This window comes from Anas acuta, chromosome W, assembly GCF_963932015.1.
Source record: "Anas acuta chromosome W, bAnaAcu1.1, whole genome shotgun sequence".
Taxonomy (NCBI): Eukaryota; Metazoa; Chordata; class Aves; order Anseriformes; family Anatidae; genus Anas; species Anas acuta.
In genome coordinates this window covers 26,425,568-26,434,770 of record NC_089016.1, presented here as the reverse complement: position 1 = coordinate 26,434,770, position 9,203 = coordinate 26,425,568, and positions in this window count along the sequence as shown.

The window sequence follows — 9,203 nt, the reverse complement described above, 5'->3', positions numbered from 1 at the left end:
TTTTGCTGAATATGGGAGATAACTGGGAGTCGGGCTGACTACAGCATCATCCGCTCTAATGCTTTACGGCCCAAATCAGCAGCGGCAATCAGCACGGGCTGCGGCAGCAACAGCTGTTCCTGCGGAGTATTCCACCTCCCCCGTCCTAACAATGCCTCCCCAGGCATACCATGTAAAGGATCCTGGAGATTCGCCCATGCATGCGCCATTAACACTTCACCTTCCTCTTCTAGCAAAGACTCAAACATGGGTACCTGCGCTGCCGTCAGGCAGGCTCGGGCAACCTGTCGCCAATCAAACATCAGGGGCCTTGCAAGGCCACCACATCCAACAAAACCTGTGTCCTGTGGGCTAGAGAATCCCCCTCCTGTACAGCCTTTTTTAACTGTAGCAGCATCTTATAATCCACCGGCTGCCACTGATGTCCTTGAGACCCCACGAAAACAGGATAGCACCCTATCCGCACAGGACTTGGTGTTATTTCACAACCCGAGAGAAGACATTCTCTCGCACTAATAGTCCATTTTTCTCTTGTCTTTTGCACCTCCTCGCGGATGCACATCGGCTGCCGCGGGGGTAGCCTGTCTAGGATCCCGAGACTCCTCATCTGTTGAACTCTCACTATCCACTCGTTCTCTCTTCTCGGGACGCAGCACCCGACGGAACGGGAACGCGACGCATGGACGATGGTAGGGGCTTCTCCGAAAAAAGCTCCACCCGCGCTTCCCCCCCCCTCCCGCCCTCCAGGGTCAAACGCGGGGGGAGCTGCATACAGCGGCAGCCGGAGGGAGCCTGAAAACGCTGGCGCCTGCCCGATGCCACCCCTGCCCCTTCAGGACCCCTGGCAGGGAACAGAATAAGGGAGCCCTTCTTATTTACCCGCAAAAGGACCCGTCCGATGAAGTATATACGGTGCTCCCTTCCGCCGGAGGAGCACTAGGTGTTACTATTCTTTCACGATCCAACCGAACTCGCAGGGGGGACACAAAAGGTTTCCCACCCTCTTCTTTCTCCTGCTCCACATTATTTTCATCCCCCAATCGAGCCTCCTCCTTCACCTGCCCTGACCCTTCCTTTAGATTGTTTTTTATAGGCAGCTCCATAGGAGCCTGCTTATTCTCACTGTCCCCATCGGACAAAAGCATGCGGTGCACAGTAGCCCACAGGCATGCCTCGTTGGCTACCTTTTCCAAAACCGCTCGCATCGACCCATAGGTCGGTAGTAAAGTCTGCGCCTCTTTGTTCCCGATGCAAGCGCTGTCACATAAATCCCGTCCCACCGCTTCTAAAGTAGCCTGTCTCAGGCAATGAACAGGAGACCCCACCAGATTCCGGCGTGTCGCCCAAAACAAGAGGGACCGTACGTCCTTCTTTCGTAAAGCTATTCCTACTTCCTTGGCCAAGGATTTTAAAGTACTCACCACCTCATTGACTCCAGGCCCCATGGCCTCCCGCGTACCTAGCACGTACGCACTGCGCCTAACTCGCGCCAACCGGTTGCACGTCGGGGTTCGTATCACGTCGGGGTCACCATATGTAGGATAACCCGACCGAAAGCCCCGGGACAAACGGACACAACGACCAGAGTTCTGTGCCGTAAGCCAATTTATTACTGCGTGACATTATCTTATATAGTGTCAAAGCATCCCACCCAGGAACCCAGGACCCCTCCCACTGTGCTTGCAGGCACCCCAGACCCCTCCTTTCGTGCGCGCAGGCACAACCCAGAATAACCCCACAGTGGTAGGGTGGACCGTAAGGTCTTCCCTCCACAGTACCACCAGAGATCTGCCCTGGGGATCCCAAGTCTTGCACAGTTTCCCATCAAGTCCTTGGTAGCATTCAAGGTCCTTGTGCACAAGGCAAATTCTCCCAGGTGACGGGTAGCACTCACACCCTGCTGTGACAGGCAAGCTGTAGGGTTACCTATAGCTGTAGAGAATGCAGGGGGATCCCTGATATTGCTATCACGCAAGGAAGGAAACAGCAAAGAGAGAGACTTACAGGCCTCATTTCCCCAGGCAGTCTTTTCTTGGTACAATGCAATCATACATCGCATCCCCCGGGTGTCCTTGGTCCACCCCACTGGGAAGGGCACTATCTGAGCAATCGGTCGTCCCGAGGCACAAGCATAGCAATTGCTATGGTTGAGACTCTGGACAGTCCCCGAGACTCACACCCGAGTACTCCCCCACCCCGACCCCAAGTCTCCCACATAACCCCTGTGCTGCACACTATCACCGCTCCAGCCAGGATCGGCAACATCCCCATACCCTGTTTCAATCTCAAATGTTTGCCTTATATCTTTTATTTCTTTAACTGTGACAACTGCCGCATTTCAAAGAGGGCCTCCTGTTTTCTCTCCTGTTTTCTCCTTGAGTTTCTCCCTTTCTCTGATGGCAAGAGAGGATTGTTTCCATACAGCTATTCTCAGTCTGGCTGTTGGGTCTCTCCCAATTACATCTGCTCCGAGGCCATAAGTACTGTTAGTAATGTAATCAGCCTGACTAATTGTTATAGTTATTGGATTACATTGTAGATGCTGACAATTGGGCTGAACAGTTCCTTTAAATATGTTCATTTGTTTCTTTAACCTCATAAAGTCAACTGTTGAGGTGGGTGTATGTGACCATTCTTTATGATTAGTCATCCACCATATATTAGTCTGTATTGGCAAGGGGGTCCTTAAAACATTACGCTAGTTTTAGGTTTTAGAACAGAGATATTTGTGCTCTCTGCTCAGTTGTCATCAAACGTGATGGATTGTGCTAGAAAACCCTCTGTCACATTCACCCATATTTTGATGGGGGTACCCCGTCTTACTGTTATCTGGTTATGCCTTTTCCAAGTTGCCAATTGACCAAGGCCTTCTCTGAGGACTACAATCACTAGAAACAAAATTAATAATTGATTTTTCCTGACATTATTTTTAAACCTTAGTGTTACAAATGAAGTCTCAACTCAATCTGAATTTAGTAATATTTATAAAAGAATATTTATAAAAGGCAAGTAAACAGCGCTGGGTGTGCGGGGAGTCTACGCTCCACCAACATGCACACACAAACATCAAACATTCTAAATATAAACATTGCTTTTACATACTAAACCCGAGTATGCCTATGCAATCAGAAAAGGTAACAAACAATCCTTTAAGTTCCATGACTTAACAGTCTCCATTTTCCATTCCTTTTCTTAACTATAACCAAGTCTCAATTTTCCATTCCTTTTGAACAATATGTCTCGCTTTAAGTTGTCAAGCAACTCGGCCTTCAGGACTTAAGTATCCCGTTCTTCCCGAATCGAAGAAAGGCACATCCATCTCCCTTTCAAGGCCAATAGGGCCTGGGTCAAAAGGCACGTCCAGGTCACCAGGGGGCGTAACAGCAAAGCCTTTGATGGCAGTAGCGGCAGAGGGGCCGATGGCGTAGCAGTCGGATCAGTAAAGGAGCCCGCAGCTCCCTCACTGTTTGGCAAACCACACGTTTCTGACTGTGGTCCCACATGGCTCTTTAAGGCCTCAGAGACTGCTCGCCAGGTGCCGAGCAATCCCGCTGCAACCTTGTCATTTTTAGTTGCAGAGTCCCACACCTTGACTTCAGTTTGGTCCCATATTTCAGGATCATAAACTGTCCAATTGTTAATAAGGAGAATAAGCTGTAAGGTTACCAGGACAGTCTTTGTTCCTAAGGACGTATGATTCCCCATAATGCACAACTGCTTACAAGCGAGAGGCAGTTGTGTGCGCGGGTTCGCTTCTCTCAGCTTGAGCTTCTTCCCAGCTCCGGTGCGCCTATTTATAGCGATTTTCTGTATGAGCTTCTCTGAGCAGTTTGATGAGTTTGGCCGAACCTATCTTCATGATGCGATCAATATCCCTGTTTGATGCTTGTGAGGTGTTAACTTGTAGAGATTTAAATGCCCAATGACAACTGAGCAGAGAGCACAAATATCTCTGTTCTAAAACCTAAAACTAGCGTAATGTTTTAAGGACCCCCTTGCCAATACAGACTAATATATGGTGGATGACTAATCATAAAGAATGGTCACATACACCCACCTCAACAGTTGACTTTATGAGGTTAAAGAAACAAATGAACATATTTAAAGGAACTGTTCAGCCCAATTGTCAGCATCTACAATGTAATCCAATAACTATAACAATTAGTCAGGCTGATTACATTACTAACAGTACTTATGGCCTCGGAGCAGATGTAATTGGGAGAGACCCAACAGCCAGACTGAGAATAGCTGTATGGAAACAATCCTCTCTTGCCATCAGAGAAAGGGAGAAACTCAAGGAGAAAACAGGAGAGAAAACAGGAGGCCCTCTTTGAAATGCGGCAGTTGTCACAGTTAAAGAAATAAAAGATATAAGGCAAACATTTGAGATTGAAACAGGGTATGGGGATGTTGCCGATCCTGGCTGGAGCGGTGATAGTGTGCAGCACAGGGGTTATGTGGGAGACTTGGGGTCGGGGTGGGGGAGTACTCGGGTGTGAGTCTCGGGGACTGTCCAGAGTCTCAACCATAGCAATTGCTATGCTTGTGCCTCGGGACGACCGATTGCTCAGATAGTGCCCTTCCCAGTGGGGTGGACCAAGGACACCCGGGGGATGCGATGTATGATTGCATTGTACCAAGAAAAGACTGCCTGGGGAAATGAGGCCTGTAAGTCTCTCTCTTTGCTGTTTCCTTCCTTGCGTGATAGCAATATCAGGGATCCCCCTGCATTCTCTACAGCTATAGGTAACCCTACAGCTTGCCTGTCACAGCAGGGTGTGAGTGCTACCCGTCACCTGGGAGAATTTGCCTTGTGCACAAGGACCTTGAATGCTACCAAGGACTTGATGGGAAACTGTGCAAGACTTGGGATCCCCAGGGCAGATCTCTGGTGGTACTGTGGAGGGAAGACCTTACGGTCCACCCTACCACTGTGGGGTTATTCTGGGTTGTGCCTGCGCGCACGAAAGGAGGGGTCTGGGGTGCCTGCAAGCACAGTGGGAGGGGTCCTGGGTTCCTGGGTGGGATGCTTTGACACTATATAAGATAATGTCACGCAGTAATAAATTGGCTTACGGCACAGAACTCTGGTCGTTGTGTCCGTTTGTCCCGGGGCTTTCGGTCGGGTTATCCTACATATGGTGACCCCGACGTGATACGAACCCCGACGTGCAACCGGTTGGCGCGAGTTAGGCGCAGTGCGTACGTGCTAGGTACGCGGGAGGCCATGGGGCCTGGAGTCAATGAGGTGGTGAGTACTTTAAAATCCTTGGCCAAGGAAGTAGGAATAGCTTTACGAAAGAAGGACGTACGGTCCCTCTTGTTTTGGGCGACACGCCGGAATCTGGTGGGGTCTCCTGTTCATTGCCTGAGACAGGCTACTTTAGAAGCGGTGGGACGGGATTTATGTGACAGCGCTTGCATCGGGAACAAAGAGGCGCAGACTTTACTACCGACCTATGGGTCGATGCGAGCGGTTTTGGAAAAGGTAGCCAACGAGGCATGCCTGTGGGCTACTGTGCACCGCATGCTTTTGTCCGATGGGGACAGTGAGAATAAGCAGGCTCCTATGGAGCTGCCTATAAAAAACAATCTAAAGGAAGGGTCAGGGCAGGTGAAGGAGGAGGCTCGATTGGGGGATGAAAATAATGTGGAGCAGGAGAAAGAAGAGGGTGGGAAACCTTTTGTGTCCCCCCTGCGAGTTCGGTTGGATCGTGAAAGAATAGTAACACCTAGTGCTCCTCCGGCGGAAGGGAGCACCGTATATACTTCATCGGACGGGTCCTTTTGCGGGTAAATAAGAAGGGCTCCCTTATTCTGTTCCCTGCCAGGGGTCCTGAAGGGGCAGGGGTGGCATCCGGGCAGGCGCCAGCGTTTTCAGGCTCCCTCCGGCTGCCGCTGTATGCAGCTCCCCCCGCGTTTGACCCTGGAGGGCGGGAGGGGGGGGAAGCGCGGGTGGAGCTTTTTTCGGAGAAGCCCCTACCATCGTCCATGCGTCGCGTTCCCGTTCCGTCGGGTGCTGCGTCCCGAGAGAGAGAACGAGTGGATAGTGAGAGTTCAACAGATGAGGAGTCTCGGGATCCTAGACAGGCTACCCCGCGGCAGCCGATGTGCATCCGCGAGGAGGTGCAAAAGACAAGAGAAAAATGGACTATTAGTGCGAGAGAATGTCTTCTCTCGGGTTGTGAAATAACACCAAGTCCTGTGCGGATAGGGTGCTATCCTGTTTTCGTGGGGTCTCAAGGACATCAGTGGCAGCCGGTGGATTATAAGATGCTGCTACAGTTAAAAAAGGCTGTACAGGAGGGGGGATTCTCTAGCCCACAGACACAGGTTTTGTTGGATGTGGTGGCCTTGCAAGGGCCCCTGATGTTTGATTGGCGACAGGTTGCCCGAGCCTGCCTGACGGCAGCGCAGGTACCCATGTTTGAGTCTTTGCTAGAAGAGGAAGGTGAAGTGTTAATGGCGCATGCATGGGCGAATCTCCAGGATCCTTTACATGGTATGCCTGGGGAGGCATTGTTAGGACGGGGGAGGTGGAATACTCCGCAGGAACAGCTGTTGCTGCCGCAGCCCGTGCTGATTGCCGCTGCTGATTTGGGCCGTAAAGCATTAGAGCGGATGAATGCTGTAGTCAGCCCGACTCCCAGTTATCTCCATATTCAGCAAAAACCTGAGGAACATTTTGGGCGCTTTGCAGATAGAGTGCAGACAGCTGTGGCGAGCAGTAATTTACCACCGGAAGCGCAAGATGTTGTTTTGAGAGAATGCTTAAGAACGGGAGCTCTACCTGAGTTCAAGGCCGCTCTTGCAGCGCTTCCAGCTTCTGCAAGTGCGGGCGAGCTGATTGCTCGTGGCTGTGCGTTTGGCAAGGCTCAGGAGATGCAGCCTCTTGCTGCTGCTCTCAGTGAGCAGATGGTTGGGGTCACATCCGCCCTCCAGGTGTTTGCTCTCCAGATTCATCCTGGAGGTTGTTTTCGTTGCGGACAGCGTGGTCACGTAGCTCGTGATTGTTCCAAGAAAAGGGAACCTGTGATCGAAAACAGCCGTCATCCAGTATTGATTCGCTGGGATGACGCTGGTGTCCGGCAGGAGGTGGGGCCCCTCAGACCCTACGTTCTAGCCATTCCTATATCTCTGTTAGGTCATGATGCATTAGTGTTAGCAGGAGTATGCTGTGGGCTACCGGACCGCTCCGCTGTTTCCAACGCCATACGCTTACAACCTACGGTCTGCTGAGCCAGTACTCAACGGGACTCTTCGTGGGTTGTTCCCGCCTGTTACTTGCTGGGGAAGGAAGCTGACTACCATCCGTATCAATGCCACCGTGCAGGCAGGTATCAATCTGACACATGAAATACACTTGTCATCGGACAGCACCACACATGCGATGGAGGACGGAAAAGAAACCGTTCTGCCAGTGGCGCAATTGTGCGGCTCCATTGATGTTTGGGACAATGGGACAATAGCGGATGTGACCGTTCCGCCGTGGACAGTTAAGACCACGGTGCGCAATCAGTCGGTGGCCTGGTTGTGGGTGGGGCCACCGGGCCAAGCTCCTACACCGGTGGACTTTTTCCCTGGGGATGCTTGGACTGTAAATAGCCGTGCGACAGCCCTTTATCAATCGGTCCGCGTCGCGCATGTTTCGAACTCTGTTCATTGGCGTTTACCTAACCCCTATTGGTTGCTCTGTTCTCAGGAACGTGCTTGGAAGGTGATTCCAGCTAACACGACACTTGGTTTGTGCTCTATGGGTCTGCTATTGTGGCCGCATCGCACTGCTCGCAGACCTCGAGCAACCCGAGGAGTCTGTAAAATTCTGGTGTTGTTAAAAATGAGAGATAAAAGGTCAGCTCAGTAAATACAGCAAGCAAGGAGCAATCAAGAGGAAAATTTATTGATAGGGTTGTTATAAATGGCTCAGGATTCAAATTAGGATTAAATAAAAAAATAGGATTTATTAGAAGAATATAAAGGAATAGAGGTAAGCAAACAGCGCTGGGTGCACCGGGAGTCTCCGCTCCACCAGGACGCACACCAGTTACATCAAGCAGCTGATTTTTATGCTCCTAGACTAATACATATTCATTACTACTTCTAAAAAAAATAGATTATTATAATTAGCTTCTGGGGTCCAGTCCCTCCTACTGGAGCATGCGCATCAGTCTCCTCTGGGGGTCTCTAGGGGTCTTTCATGCTGAAGGCTCGTAGTCTTCCTCTCACCTTTGTACTCACTCGGCACAATTCCAAGTTTATAGAACACTTTCTGCAGGTCTTGTCTCCCAACCGTCCTTCAGCTTCTTTTTCCTTCCTCTTAATCTCTTGGCCCCCTGGCCAGATACCAAAGATCCACATAGTATCCCATAACAGTCACTAGTTGTTATCAGTTGTTCTGAAACTCCCAGACATCAAACACAAACAGCTTTCTTATTTGACGCTTCACGAGTAATTAAAACATTCTTCCCCAGCCATTCACAGACACATCTATAGCAGTGTTAAGTTAATCTCGAAGAAGACAGGAAAAAAGGCTGTAACTGTTAGAAATAGAAGTCTGGAATAACAAAAGCAAACAGGTTCATAAATTTAAGGAGTGTTTTCTGAAGACGTGATAAATTGACTAGAATGAGGGGGAGACTGGGACACACTGCATCTGTGGTTCAAGAATTAAATTGCCAGTGCAGGACCCAGAGGCAGACAGGATTCAAACAGAATTGTTCTTTATGGACACGAATTGTTAAAACATTCCTCACAATCCCTTATCTTCTTTTTAATATCCCCAATTCGTGTCTCTTCTGTTATTAATAATTGGATTTCATCAGTTTGTTCTTGGAGGGTCCAATTCTTAAGCATCATAATTGACATATTCCCTTCCTTTTTTAATGAAGTTATTACCAATGTACTATTTATCACCCGGTGTATTAATAATGTAAGACAAGGTATCATACAAGGTATAAACAATAACATCTTTACACCACATAACAATAAAAATAACACTCTTTTAACCCGTGGTCCACCAGGCAGCCATGAAAATAAATCCCATTCCATATCCTTCCAGGTTTGTGTTTGCTCGCTCACCTCCCCCCCCTCCTTCTCTGGGATGGGAGAGAGAAATGGGAAAGTGAAGCCTGTGAGTTGAGATAAAAACAAGAAGATAATAACAATAATAATAATAACAATAATGATGATAATAGTACTACTAG